We start from the raw sequence: 27912 nt of genomic DNA on the forward strand, positions 1-27912 counted from the left end.
ACACATATAGGTTATAATAGGGGTGTTCACGGACGGTTCTGATGGTTTTTAAGTCAAACCGTTACCAACGGTTTTTAATTATTGAAAACCAAAACCGAACCGTTATTAATGTTTTGGTTTCACGATTTTGGCTTTATTAAGCCTCTATAAAAAAACTAATTTTTTTACCCGGGGCAACTGACAAATCACTAGCGTTGAAATCCGGGCGTCAATCTTACTCGGCATTACAACGGTGGGTTGGCACGAATTTGGTCGGTATCCGATACGTTCATTACGGCATACACACCTTTAGTAAATTTTGAGCGTAAAAACCTAAAAAATTAATTAGTTAAATTAACATATAAAAAAACAAAATTAAAACGGTGTTTATGTGGTCGGCAAACCCCGACGGTTGCCGAGTGTTGTCGGTCCTGAGCATTGAGGCAATAACTCGATACAAATTTGGTCGGTTTTGATTACGTGCATTACGGTACCGAAGCTAAAAAACGAAAAAACTATAAAAATTGAGGTGGACCAATGGCCAATCGGGGATGTCGATTGGTAAACTTGTGCTATGGTAAAACTCGCGCGTTATCGATAACGGACATTGAGACGGTGAGTCTACATGAGTTTGGTCCTTTTTCGTGAAGTTTGTTATGTTAACGGAACTAAAACAAAAAAAATGGACCTTGTGGTCGGTTCCCTTTACGTTCGTTATAGTAATCGAACTGAAAACAAAAAGAAAACAAAACAAAAAAGTATACAAAAAATTAACGGACCAATATGGTGACGTCACGTGACCCAATAAGACACTTGCGGCACCAAAGTTCATAATTATATATAGTAATAATAATAATTAAACAATATTAAAAATAAAACTGCATAGAATAAAAGTGTTGTCCAAAATACAATTTTGTTTACTATACAAACTTAAAACAAGGTATTAAAATACATAAGACTTGTCTAGTATGGAAACAACAAAAATACAAACAATGTACACAGGGGCGTAGCTTTAGTTGGGGTCAGGGGTGGCCCCGACCCCTCCGTTTTTCGCTCGGTAGTATAAAGTTATCATTTCTCGAACGAAAATTTTTATACATAGTGTAAATTTACCCGTTTTTGACCTAAATTTTGAGCCCGCCCCCTCGGTTTTTTCTCGGTAGTGTAAATTGATCCACTTTTTGCCCGAAATTTTTTATACATAGTGTAAATTTACTCTTTTCTGATCGAAATTTTGAGCTTGACCTCATTTTTCTCGCTCGGCAGTGTAAATTTATCCCTTTTCAGCCCAAAATTTTTATACATGGTATAAATTCACTCATTTCCGACCGAAATTTTGAGTCCGCCTCCCTCTAGTCTATGAATTTTTTTATACATATTGAGTACGGCCACTCGACGTGTATGTCCAAGTTTCGCCACTTATGTACATGATACAAATTAAAGCCAATATTCATAAAACTTAACAATGAATAGGAAGCCTGAAGATTTAACAAGATTAATATCTAACAATAAACATAACATTAACCTTATAATGCCAACAATCCTTGAAATATGAACATGACCAATACTGCAACTTAACAAAATGAATACCATTTTTTCCCTTCATAATAGATAGATACACAAACACAAGGGACTTTTGAGAGTTGGATAGCTAATGCAAAGCCAGTGCAGGTTTTTTTTATTAAATTTAATATAATAATATATATTATGAAATATCCAAACAGTTAATATATATTATTAACTGTTGGATAGGACTGCTCTTCTGAATGAGGTTCGGGCCCGATGTCCATCTATTTCCTTATGGGTGAACTTTTTATATGGGCAACCGGCCAGGCTATATGTAGGGGATGACCACATTTGGTCCACCACTGGGGTTCAGCAGGGGGACCCTTTGGGACCTCTTCTTTTCGCCTTAGTTCTGCACCCACTTATTCATCTACTCCAGAGTTCCTGTAAGCTTCTCTTTCATGCTTGGTACCTAGATGATGGTACAATTATTGGGGACTCTAAAGAGGTTGCCAAAGCTTTAGATATTATCAGGTCGGAGGGTCCCCTCCTGAACCTTGAACTTAATATTAAGAAAACCGAAGTATTTTGGCCGTCGTGCAATGGGGTTAAGGTGCAGGAGGGGGTGTTTCCCTGTGAGATTGGAAGACCGGTGCTAGGTGTGAAACTCCTCGGGGGAGCCGTTAGCCGGGATGCCGGGTTTATCAGTGAACTTGCTATGAAAAGGGCTTCGCGAGCTGTGGAGTTGATGAGCTATCTCCCGCATTTGCGGGACCCTCAATGCGAGCTCCTTTTGCTCCGATCATGTATGGGAGTTGGAAAGTTGTTGTTTGGTCTCAGAACATGCCAACCTGTGTATGTAGGGGAAGCAGTTTCTGTGTTTGACAATGGCCTTCGGGGGGCGATTGAGGACATCGTGGTTTGTGGTGGTCCCTTCTTTGGAGATTTTCAATGGAGGTTGGCATCACTTCCGACTCGTTTTGGAGGTTTGGGTTTATGTTCAACTTCAGACGTTTCTACTTATGCGTTTGTGGCCTCGAGGGCGCAATCTTGGGAATTACAAGACCACATTCTTCGAGGTTGTGGTATTGATGGGTTTGACTCCGATTATGGGAGTGCGATAGATCGGTGGCACATTTCACTTCCCGATTTGGACATTAGTGGTTTCTCTAATAAAGACACCGCCCCCCCTAAAGCCCAACATGCTTTGGCGAGTGCCCTTTATAGTGGAATCATCAAGAGTTTGGAAATGAAGTTTGATTTATCCCCTCGTCAGAAAGCGGTGTTTGAGTTTCTTCGGCTCCTCGGGCTCAAGATTTCTTAAGTGTTCTCCCTATTGAAGGATTGGGCCAACATATGTCGGCTTTGGAGTACCGGGCCATCCTGAAGTATCGGTTAATGATCCCTTTGTTTCCGGTAGATGAGTCGTGCCCGGTTTGCCGTAAGGTTTGTTTGTGTTGGTGCATAATGTCAGTAGTTCAGTATCTCGTGTTTTGTATGTGTCTGTAATCGTGTTAGATTGTTTGTTTTGGTTTTCAATATTGTGTCACACAAGTTCGCCTGGAATGTAGGCAAACTTGTAGACAAGCGAAGTTGTGACAACTTCGTCTAGTCTGTTACGCGAAGTTGTCGAGGTTATATAAACCTCAACTTCGGCTTGTTTTGTTTAAGTTTTTCCAGAACGTGTAAGTGATAATTGAGATCACGTGTTGAAGTGTTGCAATACAATCGTGTTTATTAGTATTGTAACGTGTGTTTGCTTATCGGTTCAACGTATCATATATCTTACGCTCGTATTGTATTACGTGGGGATTCCGCACCCTCGTTTTACGAGATACTCCTGTGTAGATCCGGCTGGGAACCTACAATTGGTATCAGAGTGTTTGCTCGTGATTGTGTGGTTCGGGATTATCACACGGGTGTTAAGATCGTTCCGTTCGACTATTCGCGGAACGAGTTTATGTTGAAATACCTAGTTTTTGTGTCTTACCCATCTCCCACCATCAAATATAACCCATTACACCTTCGCATACCTCGCAATACGTTCAATTAAAACCTGAAAAAACCTTGTGTTCATCAGGCGAAGTTGCCGTCACTGTTCGTAGGGTTTAAGCGAACTTATAAGGTTTAAGCGAAGTTATAGAGAAGGCGAAGTTGTCAGGTGAAGTTGATTATAAGAGAAGTTAAGTTGTCAGGCGAACTTATCCTTAAGCGAAGTTATAATAACTTCGCTACCTGAGAACTGTTTACAAAAAAAAAAAAAAAAATTCTTCGTATTTCGGGTCGTGTTTCTTTCAACTATGACTTCAATAAACATTACAGAACTGGTAAAAATGGAGGTTGAAGCCGGTTCAGCAACCAAAGCTCCAAAAATGCTTAAGGGTACCGATTTCGTTGCATGGAAAGATCGGTTTGAACAGTATGTGAAATATCAAGATGCTAAGATGTGGGTTTGCATTCAAGAAGGATACATTCCACCAACATCCTTGTTTGAAGGTCGTGATCAAATTAAGAAGTACAGTAAGATGGAAGAGGAGGAAAAGAAAATGTATGAGGCAGAGAGTAAAGCTCATGCAGCAATAACCATGGCTCTTTCACAAGAGATTCTTCATACCTTCAAGAAGTACAAAACTGCAAGAGAGCTATGGGAAGCACTAGAAAATAGATATGAAGGTAATGTGGGGATACGTGCTTCTAAGACAAAGCTACTAAATACCCAATTCTCTGTATTCAAGTATTTGAAAAATGAATCACTTGACGATATCATCACAAGATATTATCACTTGATGACCGAACTTAGTAATTACTCCATTGAATACAAGGAAGATGAGATAGTAGAGAAACTCCTTGATACTCTTCCACCGAAATGGGAAATGTACACGGTTTTGATGAGAGAGGATAAAGACTTTGTCAATATTGATTTGGAAACTGCAGTCAATAAGTTACGAAATTTTGAACTTAACATGGTTCGGAAGGAGACACCAACTGATCAGGTTCAGGATCCGGGAATGTATGGTGCGAAAGTCACTCCAAGTTCAAGTTCAAAATCAAAATCCTCTGCCTACTACTCAAAGGGAGAATCAAACTCAAACTCAACTCGGGATGGTCATGTGATTCTCAATATGGATGGCGATGTATGTTTCGTAGCTGGAGGTAGTAATACTTCAAAACCTCAAGCCACAACTGGAAATTTCTCGTCAAATGTTCCGAGCTACAACTACTCACAGATGCCCATGAGTGTTAAATCAGCTGAACAGCAGTTTGCTCTCTATGCATCCTTCATTGCATCTTATGAGAACTACATCAAAGGTAAAATAGTCGACCCTGCAACTTTGGATGAGGACTATGATCAGATCGATGCTGATGATTTGGAAGAGATGGACCTGTAGTGGCAGATGGCTATGATAGTAAGAAGGGTAAAGAGATTCATGATGAAAACGAGTAGAAAGTTTGTTGGAGAAATACCAAGGTTTGATAAATCAAAGGTTCGATGTTACAACTGTCAACAGAATGGTCACTTTGCTAAGGAATGTACAAATGAGAGAGTCGAACGAAGTCAGAACAGGCCTGCACAACAGAATGGGGAAGGTAGTGAGAATAGAGCTATGGTATCTAGACAGAATGGTGGATACAACTGGAATATACAAGTTGAGGAAGTGTTCGAACAGGCTAATTTGGTAAACATCAAAACTGGTGGAAGTGAGAGGGAGACGAGAGAAAATCAAGCATATATGGCAGAAGTGAACGATCAGCTCTCTGAGGTAAGTTCTGAACTTCATTGTATACAATGTGAAAATCTGTCTGAACAATTGAAAACCGTAACTGATCAGTTTGTTAGTTTGGACGCACAATTTAAAACGTTAAAAGAAGATCATCACTACACTAAAACTAGAGAAAACAGTTACTCAGTAAAAATAAAAGCTAGTGAAAAGGATATCAGAAGTCTTAAAGCCAGTCTAGCTAATAAAATACAAGTAATTGATTTTAGTTATGAAGTGATAGAAGAAAAAACCAAACTAATTGCTGAAAAAGATAAACAGATAGCTGATTACCAGGTAAAAGTGGTGGAACTAAACAGAAAAATTGAACAATTTAGAAATTCTTCAGCAATGCTTGATCACATCATAAGTGTTCAACGTTCCCCAGTTAACAAAGGGGGAATTGTATTTTCTGAAGTTCCACCACCGTATAACAATAACTATACTTATAATCCTAGTAATCAGAAATCTGCTGATGTTGAGATTAGTCAGACTGTTCCAGTCAAAATTTCGACTAACGAACCTGAAGCTAATAAGAGCGAACCAAGTAAGTCAATTTCTAAGGTTGAGATTTCTGTTCCTAGCTCTGTCTCATCTAATTCGGACAAGTCATCTGAATCGGGTGAGATAAAAGAAGAGGTAGTGTTACTAAAACGTGGGGAGGAATATAAGCCTGATGAAAAGAATTCTTCCCTAAACCCGTTCGTCCCACCATATGTAAGACAAACGGGTAGTAATGCAACCTCGACCTCTGCAACAACTGTTGAGACGAAAGTTGAACACAGAAGTTGTTTCAGATGTAATCAAGTAGGACACCTTATTGCTGATTGTCCTCTAAACCAGAGAAAAGTTAGAGGTATGAGGCCTCCGAAAACTGAGAATAAAACGAATATTAATTATAAAATTAGTAAGAATGTGAACACACCAAATTTCAGACATTGGACTAATCCAAGATTTCAAAGAAATCGGTCTCATTTTTCCCCAGTTAACTACCAAATCAACAATTATAATTCAGTTAATTCACTAAGGTTTGGATGGCCTCATAGTCAATCCTCGAGAAGGTTTCCTTTCAGAACTTACAGAAATCATTCTCAAACTGACTTTGGGCAACCAAAGTACTGGATGCCGGTCAACAGATTTAACCGACCCAAGACCAGTAGGTCTTGGGTCCCCAGATTTTAATCTTTTTCGTTAATTGTGCAGGAACAGTCAAACAGAGCTGTAAACAATCTGTGGGTTGTTGACAGTGGCTGTTCCCGGCACATGACTGGTAACAAGAATTTGTTACGTGACTGGAAATCTGTCCAAGGAGGAAGGGTTAGTTTCGCTGAAGAGAGTGGAGGTAGAATCACTGGTATTGGAACTGTGACAAATAGAAGAATGAAGTTAGAGAAAGTGAATTTTGTGGAAGAATTGAAGCATAACTTGTTGAGTGTATCTCAGATTTGTGACAAAGAATACACGGTGCAGTTTACTAGAAACGAGGCAATCGTCCTTTATCCTGCTTTCAAGATACCAGAGGCATGGGTGGTAATGAGAGCTCCAAGAGAAAAGAACACGTATGTAATGGATATGAGGTCAACTGAGATGACAACAGAAGAATCATGTCTTCTGTCAAAGGCAACTGAGTCTGAGTCAGAGTCATGGCATCGAAGAATGGGACATATACATCTTCGCAAGATGAATTACATTGTCAAGAATGGGCTGGTGATTGGTGTTCCCTTAAAGAATTTTAACTTTGAAGATCAATGCTTGTCGTGCAAGAAGGGAAAGCAACACATAAAACCTCATCACTCCAAGAAGGTTAACTCAACTGTCAGTACCCTAGACCTACTTCACATGGATCTCTTTGGTCCCGTGAATGTAAAGAGTCTAGGTGGAACTGTTGGTACATGATGTCAGTAGTTCAGTGTCAAGTGTCTGTAATCGAGTTTGTTAGTCTTTTGGATTTGTGTTTGTATGTAAGCGAAGTTAGCTCACAAGTTCGCTGATACAGGCGAACTTGTGAACTAAGCGAAGTTAGGGACAACTTCGCCTGAACATGCCAGGCGAAGTTGTCGTGATTATATAAACTTAGGTTACAGCTTAAGTTTTAAGGGTTCAATCAGTTTATTAGTTTTACGTGTTTACGAGTCCTGTAATCAGTGATTGATATCACGTGTTGAAGGTTGCAATATAACGAGTATTTGTTTATTGTAACGTGTGTTCGATCGTGTTAACTCGTATCGTCTTCTACGCTCGTAACGTCTTACGTAGGGATTCCGCACTTACGTAGAACGAGATATCTCGTGTAGATCCGGCTGGGAACCTACAATTGGTATCAGAGCACTTTCCAGGGTGGTTAATACATCACCATCCTCAAAACTCCTAATCACTCGAGCACACGCATCCGAACCCGGATCCAAACCCGAACCCGAATCCAAACCCAACCTCAAAAGCTTTCAAATTTACCGATGGAACCCAGACAACCCACAAAAGCCCTCAAAACCTACCAAATCAACCTCAACGACTGTGGTCCCATGGTCCTAGACGCCTTAATCAAGATCAAGAACGAAGTCGACCCCACCTTAACCTCCCGCAGGTCTTGCCGTGAGGGAATATGCGGATCTTGTGCGATGAACATCGACGGCTGTAACGAGCTCGCGTGTCTGAAAAAGATTCCGACAGCAGGAGCTGGTACCATGATCACGCCGCTGCCGCATATGTTTGTGATTAAAGATTTGGTGGTGGACATGACCAATTTTTATAACCAGTATAAGAGTATTGAGCCGTGGTTGAAGCGCAAGTCCAAGAGTTCCGATGGGAAGGAGATATTGCAGAGTAAGAAGGACCGGGCCAAGCTCGATGGGATGTATGAGTGTATTTTGTGTTCTTGTTGTAGTACTTCCTGCCCGAGTTATTGGTGGAATCCCGAGTCCTATCTAGGGCCGGCTGCGCTGCTTCACGCCAATCGGTGGATTATGGATAGTCGTGATGAATATACAAAAGAGCGTTTAGATGCTGTAAATGATGAATTCAAGTTGTATCGCTGCCATACAATTTTGAACTGTGCCCGTGCCTGCCCCAAGGGGTTGAACCCCGGGAAGCAAATCCAGAATATCAAGAGCCTTCAGGCGTAAGTGTTGGATTTTATTTCAGTTTGATTTAACTTATAGGGAAAATGATGAGTGTGATCACCTATTTAAATTCTGGGATTATGTAAGAACATCTGTTGAAAATAATTGGTGAGCATGGTTGTATCTTTGCCATTAAAAAAAAAACGTCATTATCGCTTAGAATTATGTCGGTTGCCTCAGTTTGAAGGACATATCTTTGGATATGTTTGGTCCTCATTTCTACTTGTAGAATATGAGGATAGCCATTAACCAGATAACTGAAAGTGACCGGGGCGGTTTATGATGTGTTTTTAATTCTTTCGCTGAAAATTAGTCGAGCATACTTAGTTAGAAGGACACATACTTCTATGTGGTCGGTCCAGCTGATCCATTGGATCTTCAGGATAGTCGTTTACCTGAAGACCTTGACTTGATCGGGGCGATAGAAATTAAAATTTTTTTTGGGAGATGAAATTATTTTTCAAGTCTACTACTTCGTAAGAAGTTCCTTTACTATGTTTAACAGAAAATTGATCCAACCTTGGAAAGTGATAGATATACTGATTCTGTGTGCTTAACTAGTGAAGTTATTAGGCCTAAAAGACTTTAGAACAGCCATTGTATGTCATGGTAGTTTTTTATGGTGCGTAAAAGTAGAAGTGATACTAACTAAATCTACTCGATTTTACGTGGAAACTCCTTAAGAGTTGTGTATGTCTCCATATATATCTTTCCGAATGATAGGCAGAAAAGCGATTACCCAGTCATACACGAGCCCGTGAGTGTTCTGATTCCCGTGAAGATAGCGTGTCAAGATACTGCAGTGATCCAGATTCGGGACTTGCAGTAGTTATCTGAAGTTGTGTAAATACTTAAAAAATAACAAAAAAAATAATAATAATTGTGTTATTGAGACATTCTAGAGTTCATAATATTTATACTTCTCAATCAAGATGCAAGATAGAGAACGGGAAGAAGAGTCTGAAGATCTGAAGAGTAATTACTATTTAATCAGACACTACGGGTCGAGGTCAACTCGGGGTGACTTGGGGAAAGCCAAATACGCTTTGAGAATAGATAGGAGGTATCAAAATCTCTGAGTTGTTGCCCACTTAAGTTTTGAGCTTAATTGAACCTAACCCGTATCACAAAAACGATGAAAACCATTCTAAGTTATTTACCTGCTTACAACTTGTTTCTTTATGTCATAATACAGCTGAACACGGATCTGTGTGACAGTCACGTAGTTAGTATGATTCCTGTTCGGATCTTTTCTAAAACATGGTAGTCCCTATCGAGACTGAAATTTGATCCCGTGTACTTTATTTTTAAAATTTTTCTGCTTATGTAGTTGTTTGATTTTATACCTGGTTACTTGGTCTTGATCGTATCATTTAATTCTTTAAAAGGTTGTTTTAAAACTTAATTGCAAATTGTTCAAATTATAAGGTTTGTTTTGAAAATTTTAATCTCGGCGAAGTTGTGCCTAACTTCGCCTGCCATAGGCGAAGTTATCCATAACTTCGCCTGTATAATTTTGACCCTATATAAAGGAAATTAAAGGTCAAACTGGTTCATTATTTTCAAAACCCAGCGAACTTATCCAGCGAACTTAACCTCTAAACCCACAGCGAACTTATCGATTTTCTTCTGTGTTCTTATTTTCAAGTTCGAATCCGTATTATAGGTGTGTACGATTGTTGTATCGTATAATCACGTTCCTTAACGTTAATCAATGGGTATTTCGACCCATTTTCGTGACCTCAGTTTTTCAAAACTTCATACCCGATTTTCAAACGTATTTTTACGTGGTCATAATCAATCTAATCGTCTAAATCGTCATTAAATCAAGTTTTACGGAGTCTGCAATCTCCAAATTGACCCGATTCACCTCGTTGGAAAAACCTAACTGTTGCCGATTCGTATTCGGCGAAGTTACAGTTTAGGCGAAGTTATCCGTAACTTCGCCTGAGGTTTAACTTCGCCTGAAAATTAATTAGGTTACAGTATATGAGGCGATGTTGTGGTTAGGCGAAGTCATCATTAACTTCGCCTGGACCTTTTTACTTAACAGTTAACAGACGAAGTTCAAGTTGAGACGAAGTTGTTCCCAACTTCGCCCCACCTCTAACTTCGCCTATACAGAATAAATCACAACTTCGCTCATGGTAACAGGCGAACTTGTGATTTGCTTTGACGTTTATCTAACTTGGTCTGTTTGATGCAGATATGGCTGCTGTAGGTGGTGCAGGCGGTGATGACGGAGGTGATAACCAGAGACAGTTCTTCCCGGGTCACAACATGTATATAACATTAGACCCGGAGGCGAGCGGAGTTGATGATTTCCGCGAAATCATCACATTCTTACTACGCTCGCGTATATTCCACGCGATTACGACAACACTGCCGATATCCTTACCAAACATTGAGGATTTTTGGCAGACCGTGGAATATGACTGTAGGGTCGAGCCCCCGGTGATGCGAGCAACAGTCAACAATCACATTGTTCAGTTCTCATCTGAACAAATCCGGGCGGCTTTACGATTTGGAGATGAGATGAGGGATGACCCGACAGATTTTGTGGCTCCTTTCCGTGATGGAGCGTTTCTGAGGATGGGATACTCTGGTCCCCTGGGAGATACTCAGAGAAGGAAAGGGTTCTTACTTGACCAGTGGCGCTTTCTCATGCATGTCATGATTGTATGCATGTCAGGGAGAAAGGCGGACACTGATGGCATGGGCGCGACCATGCAGTCGGCGATGACTGCTCTGACTTATAATAAGCGTTACAGCTTTAGTCAGATGGTCTTCTACGAGATAGATCGACAAAGAAGAGCGGTGGCGCGTGAGCAATTTATTATGTATCCAAGATTCATTCAGATGATCTTGAATCATGTTGCTCCAACGCTACCTCAGCGCCGCCCAATCAGATACGTAGAAAGTGTGAGCAAACGGATCTTCGCCCAATGCAGATCCTCCAGTGCGAGGAGCAAACCTGAGCTCCGTCCTCGACATACTCCACTATTCGGGTACTTGATCAACCCGGGGTATGTGCCTGCTCGAGGGGACGAGTTTCGGGACCCGGCACCACAACAGGCAGGAGCACCTCAAGCTATACCTGCTGCTCCTGTTGTGTCACCGGAGGAGAACGTAGACCTTGACGCAGAGTTTGGCGGTCAAGGATTTTTTGACATGGAGAGGGTTGATCCAGAGGAGAATGTACAGGTCTCGGTTGAACGAGCTTCGGGTGTGAATGTTACTAGGGCAGCTACAACAGTGGCTGACTCAGATTCTGATGATGAATTGGCCGAAGCAAGACGGATTTTGGTAACACATGAACGGACTCATGGGAAAAGAAAGAGAGCTGATGATGATAGCGAGTCAGATTATGAAGAACAAGTACAACAATTGATTCGTAGATCAAGAAGGGAACGGGCAGGTGCAGGATCGGGAGCTGGTGAGAGCTCAAGGGTGGTACGTTTCACCCCACCCGCACTGTCTGGTATGACTATTGTTCCCTCATCATTACAGGTTACAAGGCCAAGCGCCACGGACGTTCCTGTGGTGGCTACCTCATCTACTTTTGGCCTCCCACCCACTTCATTTCAACTTTCGGCTCCGGAAATAGTATCGTTGCCGCCTCCAACTCTTATTCCAACGGAGGTCGTGGCACATTTTATTGAGTCGACGGTTGTGGCCACTGCAAGGTTATCGGTGACGATACCACTTGCGGTTACGTCTATGCATACTTCTGAGGTCCCGGTTACATCGGAAATCCCTCCTCAGTACACTCAAGATATATCACATCTGAGGTTTGATTTCGATGCAACCTTATCAGACTCAGAACGAATAGCAGCACTTGAACGGGTCGTGGCAGAGCAGTCAAGGATTAATATTATCCAGACCGAGGCTATTCAACGCCTTGTTGCAGAGAACCAGATACAGTCGTCCTTGCTGGTAGAACATGGCAAAATCATAGATGCTTTGAAGGAGTTCTTGGCATCTCAGGGGGAGACGAGCTGTAAAGGCGATGAGTTGAGAACGAAGAAGCGCAATGATAGAGACGATGATCCCAATGCATCGAAAGGTGCAGGTGGTGAGTTGCCAAGAACTGAACAAGCTCTTGGGACTTCCACAACTCAAGGGGAGTCAACAAGTGCAGCTGGTGGTGATGATGTGGTGGTAGTGGAGGTTGAGGAGATGGATGATGAGTTTGTAGGTGATGATGATGTATTACCGAGTGATGAGATAGAAAAGATTGGTGCAGAGATAGTGATTGATAATGATGTTGAAGAGGGAGAGATAGTAGAGGAGAATGTGGAGCATGAGATACCGGAAATGGATAAGACAGATATGAGTCAAGAGATTGGAAATGATGAGACGGAATGGGAAGAGCAGCCAAGATGGAAAGAAGGCTATGCTCAGTGGTTCGTCAAAACGAAGAAACCGGCGGTCCCTACAATGTTTAAGAAGAGTTACAATATTAGAGGTTATGCTGAAGCGAGAAAAGGGATTATTTGCTGGATATACGATGAGCAGTTGAGGCTCTTTGTGATTAAGAGATATGATGGCGTTCAGTACTTCAAAAGGATGTTGAGATCATTGAATACATTGCCAGAATGTGAGGTGAAAGACTTAGCCAGATTGGGATTGATAAACAGAAGTGATGATAATATGGCTAGAGTCATCGGGAAGATTGTTTGGAAGGAGAGTATAAAGGAAAAGAAGTTCGAGCTGTTGAAGCCACCGAAGGGAAAACTTATCGAAGACAAAGATAGAGGATTGAGAGCAGATGGCAAGCCTTGGATGATTATGAAGTATAAACCGATCCGGTGCTTGAAAGAAGTGCCGATGAAACAAATGCCCAAGGATGTGCTCAAAGAGTTGAAGTGGTGGTATGTAGATTGTGAGACAGCTAAAGCAGTGATGGAAAACGAAGATAAACAAGAGCTGCTGAGAGTCTATGATCCGATGCATCTAGTGAACTTGTTGCAAGCTGATCTGCAAGTGCTGAATGAGAAGAAAATATTTTATATTCCTGCTTGGAAAGACGAAGCGAAGAAATATCAAAGAATGGTATCAGTTTGTGTACGCGAAGGAGTTCATGCTTAAAGATGAAGATTCAAGATTGTTGAAGATTACAAGACACGTGTTTGAAGATAAAGATATGAAGCTACTGCCAAGGGGGAGTCTGTTGGTACATGATGTCAGTAGTTCAGTGTCAAGTGTCTGTAATCGAGTTTGTTAGTCTTTTGGATTTGTGTTTGTATGTAAGCGAAGTTAGCTCACAAGTTCGCTGATACAGGCGAACTTGTGAACTAAGCGAAGTTAGGGACAACTTCGCCTGAACATGCCAGGCGAAGTTGTCGTGATTATATAAACTTAGGTTACGGCTTAAGTTTTAAGGGTTCAATCAGTTTATTAGTTTTACGTGTTTACGAGTCCTGTAATCAGTGATTGATATCACGTGTTGAAGGTTGCAATATAACGAGTATTTGTTTATTGTAACGTGTGTTCGATCGTGTTAACTCGTATCGTCTTCTACGCTCGTAACGTCTTACGTAGGGATTCCGCACCTACGTAGAACGAGATATCTCGTGTAGATCCGGCTGGGAACCTACAGGAACGTCATACTGCTTGGTTGTAACCGATGACTACTCTCGATACTCTTGGGTATACTTTCTGAAGGAAAAAGATGAGACAGTTCAGTTGGTAATTAACTTGATTACTAAGGTTGAGAATATTGTTGGGCGAAAGGTTAAGTACATCAGGAGTGATAATGGTACAGAGTTCAAGAATTACCAGATGGAGATGTTATGCTTACAGAAAGGGATAGACCATCAGTACAGCGCCCCGTATACTCCGCAACAAAATGGGGTAGCTGAGAGGAAGAATAGAATGCTAATCGAAGGAGCCAGAACCATGCTGGCAAATGCTAAACTTCCCGTGGTGTTCTGGGCTGAAGCTGTTGCCACAGCCTGTTATATCCTTAATCGTGTTTTAACTGTTAAAAGATTAAATAAAACTTGTTATGAGCTTATGCATGGTAGAAAGCCAAACTTGAATGGTCTCGAACCTTTCGGGTCCCCATGTTCGATATTAAAGACAAACTCAAAATTTGGTGAGAAAGCCGACGAAGGTATTTTAGTCGGATATGTTGTTGGGACTCCCAACAGAAGAGTCTTTAATTTATCGAACAACAAGGTTGAGGTGGTATGTAACACTGACATTACGAGTTACAAATCACCAAAGCCTAGCATGGGACCCGCTAAAGCTTTCGACTATGATAAACTATTCAAATCTTTTAATGTGCCTTACTTGGATTTTGCAGAAGTTAATGAGAAAATTGCTTCACGGATTCTGTATGACGAGGAGGAAAATATTGTGCAACGTCCGCGATACGATGAAAGACAACCTTCCTCGTCAAGTGCAGTTGATACTCCTGCTGCCTCTACTGAAGAAGAATTCTACAATCCATTTCACTCTCAACATCAATCACCCATTGATGAACTCTCTTCGAATTTAGAAAACAATCTGGAAGTCGGTCCGGTTCAGACTACTGGAATTCACAAAAATCACCCTTTGGAGAACGTGATAGGTAATCTGTCTGACGGTGTTGACACAAGAAGGAGTTTGGATGAACACACATGTGGTTACGCAAGCATTAAAGACACGGGGATCATAAATGAATGCTTGTACATCTGCTTCATCAGCCAGATTGAACCGAAGAATTATCAAATGGCTCTAAAGGACAGCTCGTGGGTCGAAGCCATGCAAGAAGAGTTGGCACAGTTCGAGAAGATGGAAGTATGGAAGTTAGTTGAAAAACCACATAATGTAAAGGCTATTGGTACAAAGTGGGTTTTTAAGTGTAAGAGAGATGAGAAGGGGATAATCATACGGAACAAGGCAAGGCTGGTAGTAAAAGGGTTTAATCAGCAAGAAGGAATCGACTACAACGAATTGTTTTCTCCTGTGGCAAAATTGGAGGCAATTCGACTATTTTTGGCATTTGCTGCACACAAAGAGATGAAAGTGTTCCAGTTAGATGTGAAAAGTGCATTTTTTAATGATAAAGTCGATGAGGTGGTGTATGTTGAACAACCTCCAGGATTTCCTGACCCTGATTTTCCTGATCATGTGTACAAACTGAGTAAAGCTTTATATGGGCTACATCAGGCACCTCGAGCCTGGTACGCAACCTTGTCTGATTACTTGCTTGAGAATGGGTTCGAAAGAGGAAAGATCGATAGCACGCTGTTTGTCAAGAGAAAAGGGGGAGATTTTCTACTAGTTCAAGTCTATGTGGACGACATCATTTTTGCTGCATCAAAAGTCGCCATGTGTCAGGAATTTGAAGCGGTCATAAAAAAGAAGTTTGAATTGAGCGCCATGGGCGAATTAACTTTCTTTTTGGGATTGCAGGTAGATTAGAAGAAAGATGGGATGTTCATTCATCAAGCAAAATATATCCATGATGTGCTCAAGCGCTTCAAGATGGAAGATAGCAACCCATTTGATACACCAGTTTGCGTCAACCACAAACTGGGTGCTGATTCTGACAGTGATGAAGACGTGGATCCCACCCAATATCGAGCAATCATAGGTTCTTTAATGTATTTAACTGCATCTAGACCTGATATTATGTTTGCAGTTTGTCTTTGTGCTCGTTTCAGGCAAGCCCGAAAGAATCTCACATGAAGGGAGTAAAGAGAATATTGCGGTATCTCAAAGGCAAGCCTAAGTTGGGATTGTGGTACACGAAAGGGGGAGAACTGGATTTGGTAGCTTACACAGATTCTGACTATGGAGGTTGCAATCAGAACAGGAAGTCAACAGCCGGTGGATGTCAGTTTCTGGGAGAAAGATTGGTGTTGTGGCAGTGCAAAAAGCAGACCTCAGTAGCCATTTCTACCTGCGAAGCAGAGTACATGGCAGCATCGAACTGCTGTTCCCAGGTTCTTTGGATACAACAGCAATTGCGCGATTACGGTCTGAATTTCACTCTAACTCCTATTTACATTGATAATACTGCTGCAATCTCAGTAACTAACAATCCCGTCAAACACAGCAAAACTAAACATATTGACATTCGTCATCATTTTATACGGGATTGTGATGAGAAGAAATTAATTGTGCTTGAAAAGGTTGATTCTTTGGATAATTTCGCCGATCTTTTTACTAAAGCGTTTGACCGATCCCGTTTTCAAAACCTTGTTGAACTTAATGGGATGATCAATCCCGAGTAACCTTATTTTTCGTTTTGTTTTTAAAAAAAAAAAAACTATTGCTTAGAATTATGTCGGTTACTTCGGTTTGAAGGACACATCTTCGGATATGTTTGGTCCTTACTTCTACTAGTAGATTATGAGGATAGCCATTAACCAGCTGACTGAAAGTGACCGGGGCGGTTTATGATGGGTTTTTATTCTTTCGCTGAAAAATAGTCGTTCATACTTAGTTAGAAGGACACATACTCGTATGTGGTCGGTCCAGCTGATCCATTGGATCTTCAGGATAGCCGTTTACCTGAAGACTGTGACTTGATCGGGGCGATAGAATTTAAAATTTTTTTTAGGGAGATGATATAATTTTTCAAGTCTATAACTTCGTAAGAAGTTTCAATACAATGTTTAAAAGAAAATTGATCCAACCTTGGAAAGTGATAGAAAAACTAATTCTGTGTTCCTAACTGGTGAAGTTATTAGGCCTAAAAGACTCTAGAACAGCCATTGTAAGTTATGGTAGCTTTATTTGGTGCGTAAAAGTAGAAGTGATACAAACTAAATCGCCTCGATTTAATGTGGAGATTCATTCTGAGTTGTGCATGTCTCCATATACATCTTTCCAAATGATAGGCAGAAAAGTGATTACCCAGTCATACACGAGCCCGTGAGTGTTCTGATTCCCGAGAAGATGGTGTGTCAAGTACCTGTAGTGATCTTGATTCGGGACTTGCAGTCGTCTATTATTTAAGGCTGTATTAATATCTTCAGTATTAAAAAAATAAAAAAAAATGTTGTTAAGCCTTCTGAAACTTATGTTGTTACAAATATCAATCAAGAGGCAAGAAAGAGATCGTGAAGAAGACTCTAAAAATCGATATATACTTATTGTTTAATCAGACACTACGGGTCGAAGTCAACTCGGGGTGACTTGGGGAAAGCCAAATACGCTTTGAGAATAGATAGGAGGCATCACAATCTCTCATGTGATATCCATCTAAATTTTGAGCTTAATTGAACCTAATCCGTATCACAGAAGCGATGAAAACCATACTAAGTTGTATACCTGCTTACAACCTATTTCTTTATGTCATAATACCGCCGAACATGGATCTATGTGACAGCCACTTAATTAGTATGATTCCTGTTTGGATCTTTTCTAAAACATGTTGGTCCCCGTCTAGACTGAAATTTGATCCCGTTTATTTTATTACTAAAATTCTCTCTGGATATTCTGGTTTATGGTTTAAAACTTGGTTACTTGGTTCTTTGATCGTGAAGTTTAATTCTTTAACGGGAAATTTCAAAAGACTGTTACATTTTGATCTAATTATATGGTCCTGTTTTGTAAATCAAGTTAGACGAACTTACTGGTAAAGTTAACAAGCGAAGTTTTTCAGGGGCGAAGTTAAGGGTAAGCGAAGTTAACCTTAACTTCGCCTGAGTATCTTTAATCCTATATAAGGTGTCTTTTTGGTCAAACACTTTACAACTTTTCAAACACTCCGGCGAACTTATAATCTTCTAACCCTTGGCGAACTTAAATCTCGAATCGAACCTTGTTATTATCTGTTTCCAATCCGTGTTAAAGGTGTGTAGGCTTGGTATAACATGTAATTCATACTAATGGTGATAATCAAGGGCCGTGGTGATTCGATGTGTGACATTGTTTATGCTAACTTTTAAACAGTTGATAAACCAATCTGTTTATAATGTGTTCGTAGCTCAGTTGATTCACCAAACACACAGTTGATCTCCATAGTAACATCTTTTCTTGTTCTCAATCATAAATTCACCAAACAAACCAGGATCGGACCTCTGTATTCGCCGTTTCAGATTCAGGCGAAGTTAGGTTTAGGCGAAGTTGTTCTCAACTTCGCCTTATGCATAACTTCACCTGCTCATGTTTAATTAATTAATTAGTCTGGTTGTTCTCAGGCGAAGTTAGGGTTGGGCGAAGTTATACTCAACTTCGCCTTATGCATAACTTCGCCTGCTGCTGGGTTTAAGTACAGGCATGATTTGGTGAGGGATGTTCTATGCGATGTTCTTAAACGAGCCGAAATTTCGGCTAAAAAGGAAGCCCCCGTAAACTTTCTTACGGATCCTCAAGAAAGAAGATCTACATTACGACCAGCCGATATACTTGTTTTTGGGTGGGTAGGGGGAACACACGCTTGTGTCGACCTCACAGGAGTGTCCCCTCTTGTTGGGATTAGGGACACTGGATTTGTAGCAGGCCAGGCAGCATTGAAGGCGGCATCGGGCAAGGTTGCTAAACACGAGAGAGCTTGTTTGGAGAATCAACACGTGTTTATCCCCCTCGCCTTTGACACTTTTGGTTTCTTAGCTCCGGATGCCGTGGACCTTTTGAATAGGGTTCAGAAAGTTGTGTATAGTAACTTATCAGCTCATAAGAATCAAAACTTTGTTTTTAGTCGGATTGGGTTTGTTATCCAAAAGGGGGTTGCGGTGCAGCTTGTTGCCCGCTTACCTGCCACTTCATTGAAAATCGTTTGGATGTTTCTATAAAATATAAAAGGAGCGTTATTAAATCTTATGGTCCGGTCCGATTTTATACGGTTTGAAAATTTGAAACCAAACCGTTCATTACAGGTTGAAAATTTTGAACCGACTGACCGAAAGTTATATAAAGAAACCTACAGTGAAACAAAACCAATGAATGGTTTGGGCGGTTTCACAGTTTAAAACCGAACTATGAACACCCCTACTTACAAAATCATACAGTACAACTTATGATCAAAGCCACATGAAGCCAGCCGGCATCGGTTAGCTTCGTGACAACATTTGCACTAAACCTAAAAACTAAACTAGTAATACAAATAAATAACATATAAACAAAGTTTATTCGGTTGGTAAACCAGTGCCAAAGTCTAAAAGGTAAATTAACTCCTAATATACACCAATAAAAAAGTATAAAACCCTAAAAGAAACCCCAAAACCTCGCAGCTGCAGTCGAAGATTTTCGACTAATAGATTGTCTGCAATTTTCCCCCAAAAATAGATTTTTACCTAATTTGTGTTATGTGTAATTTGTAATCAGATTGTCATCCTTAATTTGGTTTATTATGTGGTTACAGTTTAAAAAAATGAATTCATCCGATTCTTGCTTGCTTGTTTGATTTCTTGCATTTATTTAATTGATAGTGATTGAGAATGCCATAGAATTGTTATTTGGTGGTAGGCTTGCTTGTATCTATTTCTTGCATTTAATCCATCTTGCCCCTGAAACTAACACCGTTAAGTAACGAAGAGACTCAGATTTAAATGGGGAATCATTCGGGTAATTTGACTTCTATGGGCACAATGCACGCCGACGCTCTAATCACATGAACGCAAATAGGTATTATCTAATTTACTAATTTAAATAAAAAAACAATAATAAAATAAGATGATTTGGCACGCGTTGGTGCTGTCACGTGGCCGGCTTTGCGACAACAAGCTTCATTATGACGCGAATTGGGAAAACCCTTTCACAAACCAGTTTGTGAAAATACATTAGGCATTTTGACGGCCAAAGGGGCGAAAAAAGCAATCCATAGAAAGATTTGTCGTTGTTCACTAAATTTTGTGGTTAATAGAATTTGTAGATCGGTGGTTCCTATTTGGAAAAGAAAGAGTTTGCGATTCTGCTGAGATCAAATCCACAAAGGTAAATCTCCCCAAATGCCAATTTGAAATTTGTTTCGATGAATATGTATCGGTTTCCATCAAATCAAAGTTTGCTTAATTCTTTCTGTATTGATTACTATTTTGTAGTTGGAAGCCTTAATTGGAGAGATGGATCGGATTTCACAGCTTCCTGATTTTATTGTTCATCATATCCTCTCATTTAGTAATACTTTGGAGCTTGTTTGAGCGAGTGTGTTGTCTAAGCACTGGCTTGACATAACTGCTTCTTTCCCGAATTTAGATTTCGATATCAATAATTTTACGACCCGTGGAAGTTTTTTCAACTATGTCGAGTATACCACGGCCCGATTTAGCCGTCAAAATCTCACTGCACACAAGTTCAAGCTCACTACAACTATCGAGGAGCCTGCAGAATTAGATATTGTTAACAGATGCCTTGAGTTAGTTCTTAACAACGGCGTGAAGGAGTTAGTGATTGATATTGATAGATCGTCAGAATCCGTTTCTGCTTCTGCTGAGTATCGTTTGCGTAACATACTCTTATCGGTTTCTATGTTAGAGTCTTTGACCGTTCGTGGTTGTGAGTTGCCTTCTTCCTTGAAGCTTGGTATTGTCAAGTTTAAGTCTTTGATTTATTTGGAACTTAGAGATCTTCGTATAGACAATGAAGTGATCAAGTATTTCACCACTAGCTGCCCTCTTTTACAAACTTTTCAAATTGTTAGGTGTAATGGTTTCAACAGCTTTTGTGTTGATGGACATCAAAGTCTTCGAAATGTTTTAATTTTTTACAAAACTCGAGTTGAGAGAATAGATATTGAAGCGCCAAATTTATCTACTCTTTATGTAATAGATAGAGATGGAAACGGGGCACCGCGAATGAACTTGACTTCATGCAAGAAATTAACAACAGTGTTTTACATAGGGCATCCCTTACCAAACTCGAATGGTTTCACCTACTTCTTATCCAATTTTCTCTATGTTAAAAGTTTGTTTTTGGCTGCTATCTATAAATGCAGCAACTTTAAGTTGTCAAGTAATTCCTTGAGGAAATTGGTGTTGCATTCAAACTGTGATTTTGAAGAAATTGAGTTCAGTACCCCAAATTTGGGTTTATTTACTCACTCACGTAATCGCCGTTTACTCTGTCCTATAGTGGCTAAACGTTGGCCTTTGGTAAAGAACTTTACCCATTCGAAAGCATGTATGCAATGCTATCCCGATGGCTGTATAGATGCTCTTTGGTTCCAGAAGCTGAGGCTATTTTTGGCAAAGAAGCGTGGTCTCAAAGTTTTGAACTTGTATATTCATGCCGCAAATAGTCAGGTTCGTTTCTTTCGTCACTCATTCATCCATTACTATGTCGTGAACAATTATATAAAATAATCATATAGTTATTCCATTCATTTTGCAGAAGTTTACAGAGTTGGAGAAGCTACATGCGATTGGGTTGCCACCTTATGAACTCGAGCATGTTGTGCTAGAACTAGAAAGCCATGAAGAATCATTGGCTCATATAGCTTTTGTGGATGCTGTACTTTGGTGTTGCCGGCCTCAATCCCTAACTTTAAGATCATCCTTTCCCTTTGAAGAACATAGTGATGTTGTGAAGGTAAGACTTATATATGCGTAAATTATTATTCAATGAAATATTCATTATCTTTTATTGGATTTGTTCTAACGAAGATGATTCGTATTTTATATTCAGTTTACATACGAGAAGCTACTTCAACAAGAAGATCCAAGCCACACTAAAATTCATATTGTGTGGCCTTCCTCTTCCAGAGCTCAAAAGCACATGATGGAGTTGAAGTCATTGTCAATGGCATTACCTCATGAAGGAATAACAGTTAGCTTCATAAAGGAAGAGGCCAAAGGTACTCCTTGCCTCACTTGTTAATATCGATACAGGGTAATGGTACAGTTAAAGATATGCGGATATGGAGGTTTTATAATGCGTTTGATTTCAAGTTTATGGCAGAAACTAGTGAAAACTGATAGTGTGTAGTGATGATGGTCTGAGTCATGAAACTAATGTTTGACTATATATAGGGAGCTTTTTCTTCATTACTGATTGTTCAGATTCTATATCTTTGGGCCTTATTTTATGTTTTTTGCTAAGCCTGCAAATCAAGTAGGCCTGTGGGGTAACGTTTTTAACGGGTCTATTCAGCAACATTCACAAATGGGTTTATGGAAATTTTCTAGGAATGCATATAGATGTCAAATATTATTCTGTAACTATTTGGCTGGGCCTTCTAGTGTTTGACTTTAACTACTCTTAAGTCATGTGTTGTGCTAAAACATACCCAACCTCCTCTCTATTTACTTGTTGCACTCCCCTTTAAGTTGCATTCAGTAACATGGCTGTTACAAGTCTAGTTCAGGGGTTAATAAAGGACTTATGCCCACCTTAAGCCCTAAGCCCATGTATAACCGAAAACTCAATAACTAAACAGAAAATCAACTTTCTTGTTTCGGTCAGATCGCCGCTTTAATTCTTGAGTTTTTTAACCAATGAAAGAAAAGGAAAGGAGATGGAAGGATAAGAAAGGGAAGGGAAGAGAAGAATTTTTTTTTTAATTAGGCGTGTTCTTGAGTTGAAAGGAAATTAGAGGAAAGGAAAGGATAACTATGTCATTCTTAGTAATCAGCCCATTTTTGGGAGAATAATTTATTGAAAAAAAACATCAATTTATCCCTCCTAACTTCTCCTACTCCTTTCCTTTCCATCCTAAAAAAAAAACCAATAACACCTATTTTTTAACTATCCTTAGTTTTCATTTCCTTTCTCTCCTTTAAAAAAACTCAAGAACAGGAAACTGTATGTGCATACCTATTTTGTTTTGGTTTAGGGATTATAACCATATCACTGTGTTCTCGAGTTTTTAATTAAAAGAAAGAAAAGTATAAGATTGGATAGGATGGGAGAAGAAAAGAAAGTACATGCATATAATGCATTCTCAAGTTTAATGAAAAATGAAAGAAAAGGGGAAGAAAAGAAATGGTTAATTACATTCTTTAGTTTAAATGAAAGGAAAAGAAAAGAAAAAAATGTTTAGTTTTACAAATATAGCCTTTTTTAAACAATTATTAGACGTAGATTGAAGGGTAAAGTGTTAATTTTAAATATTTATCATTTCCTTTCTTTCCAAATCATGCCAAATTGGCAAGAAAACTTTGGGACTTAAAACACCCAAGTTTTCCTATCATTTTCTATCATTTCTTTTATTAAAAAAACTCAAGAATGAAGATTCAAACTAAAATCTTATCATTTCTTTTCTTATCCCATAAAAAAAATGTGTGTGTATTTATAAACACTTCTGGGTTCTTCAGTTTAACTATGTTTTGTATTTATCAAGAATCTTTTCCATGAATATAGTTGTAATACCTCTGCGTTCTTCAATTTAGTTGGCAGTTCCATTTTGATTTAGTAAACCATTGTTTGTAATAGAAACCTTTCAAAATTCTTCCCACTATAAGAGACACAAACTGTGTATTTTGGTTGTTGTAACTTGTTTTGTAAGAGAAACATGCCTATTAGAATTCGTTCCCATTAAATTATAACTCATATATGTCAAAAAAGTAATGATGCAACTTTTGGCTATAATATTCCTTGTGTCACCAATAATCTCCACACGAACATGACCATCAACAAATGAATGGAACCGATTATTATCCCTTAAAACTATCTCTCTACCCGTAATCTTTGAAAACAACTTAATTGCCACGTGGCAATCACCACAAACACGAATATTCTTCACGACCCGAATCACCTCACCCGGTAAACTACTAATCAAACCAAACGCAATAGCTAACTTCTCACTATGACAACCCAAAAAATGCTCTTTCTCCTCATCCTCAACATCAAACAACACAAACTCTGTTGTCGGCACATATCCCATCTGTTTCAATCCCATGTTTAACTCGCTAAGTTTGTTATAAATCATTTCCGACATTGGATGAGACTTGTCCCCAACAAGAAACTCATGAACAACATTATTAACCTCAATCCAACAACATCCTGGTATCTTTTTAATGCTTCGTTGACTCATAGTTGACCTTATGCTTTCAGCATCTTCCCATTTCTTATTAACTGAAAATGCATTAGATAAAAGTACATAGTTTCCAGAATTCCATGGCTCTAATTCAATCAAGTTTTTCAATACATATTCAGCTAGTTGCGTATCACGATGCAACCTACATCCACTTAACAGAGCACCCCAAACAATAGCGTTGGGTTTCATCGGCATATTTTGGATCAAAGCATGTGCTTCGTTTAATAAACCCGCCCGTCCATAAAGATCAACCATGCACCCGTAGTGTTCGATTGTGGGAGTTATTGAAAACAGCCGTGTCATGTTATTGAAGTACCGTTTACCATCGTTAACAAGACCCGCGTGTGTGCACCCACATAAGATGCCAACGAAGGTTTTGTCATCTGGGTGGATTCCTAACCTCTCGAGTTGACCAAGTAGACCGAATAAGACTTTGGTTTGACCACTCATACTGAGGCCGGTTATTATTGCATTCCAAACAATAAGATCTTTTTCTTTCATGGTTTTAAATATCATCCAAGCTTTACCGATTTGTCCACATTTTGCATACATGTCGATTAATGACGTACCAACAACCGGGTTGTATAAAAACTCGTTTTGATCGATTAACGTGCGGGCCCATTCACCCAACTCTAGCGCTCCCAAGGTCGAACAAGCGGACAGGACCCCGACTATCGTGTAACAATCGGGCTTTATGTTATTGTTTTTCATTTTGTAAAACGTGTTCAAAGCTTCTTTCGGTTTCCCATTTGAAGCATAACCTTGGATCAACGCGCCCCACGTAACCGCATCTTTTTCACGCATTTGATCAAACGTTGCAAGAGCTTTCGTCATGCTCCCACATTTCGCATAGGTATCGACTAACGCAGTACCCAAAAATATGTTTTTAACTATCCCAATACTTGTTATACAGCTATCTACCCACTCTACAGTCCTCAAATCCCCTAATTTCTCACAAGCTGACAAAATCCTCACTAGAGTAAAACTATCCGGTCTCAAATTCATCTCCAACAACCTCCTGAAAACATCTACCGCTTCTACAAACCGGTTCGTTTCAATATACCCGGAAATAATCGCTGTCCAGGAAACCGAATTCTTGTCAGGCATTTCATCGAACACCTTACATGCATCATCCAAGAGGCCACATTTGGCATAAAAACAGACCAACCCAGTATTAATAAACACATCCGAATCAAAACCCACTTTAACCATGATCGTATGCAGCTCCAGACCCACATGCAAATCCAAAACCCTAGTGCAAGATTTGAAAATGAAGGGGAACGTGAAGGTGTTTGGCAAGAAGCCTAATTGACGCATGGAGTGGAACTGGGTGATGGAATGGTGGAAGTGACTGTGGGAAATGAGGCCACGTATGAGGGTGTTGAAGAGGTGGGTGTTGGGGTGATGGATTTGGGAGAAGAGGAGTTGTGGGTAATTATTATTATTATTATAATGGGTGAGAGTGAAGGTGTGACGTAAGAGGAGGTTGAGAAGGTAAGTGTCGTGAAAGAGGTTGAGACGGAGAAGACGAGCGTGGACATGTTTGAGGTGGTTGATGCAGGTGAAGCCTTGGAGAAGACGAGTCTTGGTCTCTGAGTATGAGTTCATGACTTTGGCCACCACCAAACCATTAGAGAACTGACCAAGGACCAAAATTAACAGATACTCGAACCTCCTCGAGATCCTTGGTGCGGTCTTGAGAGAATGGGTATGGGTCCGTCAACCTCCTCGACCCCCTTTGGACCAACCCTAGGGTTAAGTTCATTACAATACTGACAACTATCAAAGCATAAAATATCAACGACACTCGTATAATTTATAATAAAATATACTACTTATGTTCAAAGTCACACGATGTCAATTGTTATCGGTTAGCTTCATTACATGATTATCGACACTAAACCTAAAAATTAATTTAGTAAACGCTTAGAATACTCTTATAATAATGCATATAAACAACGTCTATTCAGTCGGTAAAACCTGAGCGTTACGACGGTGTCAACACGAATTGAGTCAGTTCTGACTATGTTTGTTACGGTACCTGAACCATAACAAAAAAAAATTGCATATCTAAAGAAAAAAATCTTATATATATATAGGGGATGGTTCAAGAGAGAAATGATATTATTGCAAGAAATGAATATAGACCACTAGTTTTGTTTTAAGTTTTAAATTCTTAAAGCTAAATAAAAAAACTATTAATTATTCTCTTTCTTCAATTAATATAACTAATAAACCATAATACTTATTTATTGAATTAATATAATTAATTAAATTATTATAATTAAAAGTATTAAGAAGTCATTTATTTTTATAACTTACTTTTTATTTCTTGAATTTTTATCCTACACAAGTATAATTTATTCATACATTAAAATTTCTTTCTATCCAAAACTAATTTCTTCCAACTCAATATATTAATATTCATCAACACATAAATACATTATGATTAAAAATACTAAAAACAACTTTACATGTGTTTGCATTAGATATCAACAAAAAACATACAACCTACACAATAACATATAATCTACACCTGTTCTAAGAATAAGACAACATATAACCTACACACGAAAAACATTTAACCTACACACAAAATTAATCATCAATAAAATACACGCACATGGAAACATATAACTACACACAAAAAACATATAACCTACACACGAAAATTTTATCTTACACAAATACAATTTATTCATACATTAATTTCTTTTCAAAACCAAATTCTTCAAACTCAACATATCAATATCCATCAACACGTAGTTACATTCTGATGAATAATACAAAAAACTATTTTACACATGGTTGCATTAAATGTCAATAAAAAATATACAACCTACACAAAAACATATAACCTACACTTGTTCTAAGAATAAGAAAACATATAGCTTACATACGTGTAGGGTATGTGTATCTTTGTGTAGTTTATATAATTGTTGATGTCGAATTACATATGTAAGTTATATGCTTTTCGTATGTTGTACGTTTTTACTGCTCAAAACAAGTGTAGGTTATATAACTTTGTGTAGGTTGTATATTTATTGAACTTAAATACGTTGATATATGCTAATATATTTTGTGGAAATTATTTTTTTAATATAAAAAAATAGTATTATATGAATAAATTGTATTTATGTTGAATAAAATGAATAATGTGTAAATAAAAAATAAAACTAAAGTAGTGTTTTTATCTTTTTAATTATTATAGTTAAATTAGTTAGATATATTAATTAGAGATATTTATTATGGTTATATTAATTGTATTAATTGGAAAGAGAGAGTGCATTTATTGTTGCATTTACATCTTTTTATTTATTTTTAAATATTTAAAACCTAAAATATAACTAGTGGCTCATATTCATTTCTCTCATTTCTTACAATAATTTGATTTCTTTCTTGAACTTAAACATATATATAGATATATAAAGGAAAAAATACAATGTACCTTAACGTACCAAAATACCTATATTCACGAAATTGATCCATGAAATCGCATCCCAACATCTCGGAATCATCAATACATACCCAATTAATCATCAATTCACCGAAAAACAGATTTGGATCGTTAATCGATCAATTTTTTACTTTCTTCACGAAAACCCGTTTTGAGTGTATTACGATTTTCTTGAGTGTT

The 27912-nt window shown here is 38.8% G+C and overlaps 3 pseudogenes across 1 annotated transcript in view; 2 read left to right on the forward strand and 1 right to left on the reverse strand.

Annotated features, from left to right (window-relative positions):
• Window positions 1–516: 516 nt before the first annotated feature.
• Window positions 517–8461, forward strand: LOC143553519 (succinate dehydrogenase [ubiquinone] iron-sulfur subunit 1, mitochondrial pseudogene; annotated as a pseudogene).
• Window positions 8462–19578: 11117 nt separating this feature from the next.
• Window positions 19579–27912, forward strand: part of LOC143553528 (F-box/LRR-repeat protein At4g14103-like) — a 35109-nt pseudogene continuing 26775 nt past the window's right edge. The window contains exons 1-3 of the transcript XR_013138845.1: window positions 19579–21543; window positions 21632–21829; window positions 21926–22187. The product of XR_013138845.1 is annotated as an F-box/LRR-repeat protein At4g14103-like (transcript). The remainder of the gene's footprint in view (window positions 21544–21631; window positions 21830–21925; window positions 22188–27912) is intronic.
• LOC143553515 (putative pentatricopeptide repeat-containing protein At3g08820 pseudogene) lies at window positions 23839–25969 on the reverse strand (annotated as a pseudogene).

The sequence above is a fragment of the Bidens hawaiensis genome, unplaced genomic scaffold (assembly GCF_021521415.1).
Source record: "Bidens hawaiensis isolate Kalapana, Puna unplaced genomic scaffold, B.hawaiensis_p1.1 tig00017259_1, whole genome shotgun sequence".
NCBI classification, from domain to species: Eukaryota; Viridiplantae; Streptophyta; class Magnoliopsida; order Asterales; family Asteraceae; genus Bidens; species Bidens hawaiensis.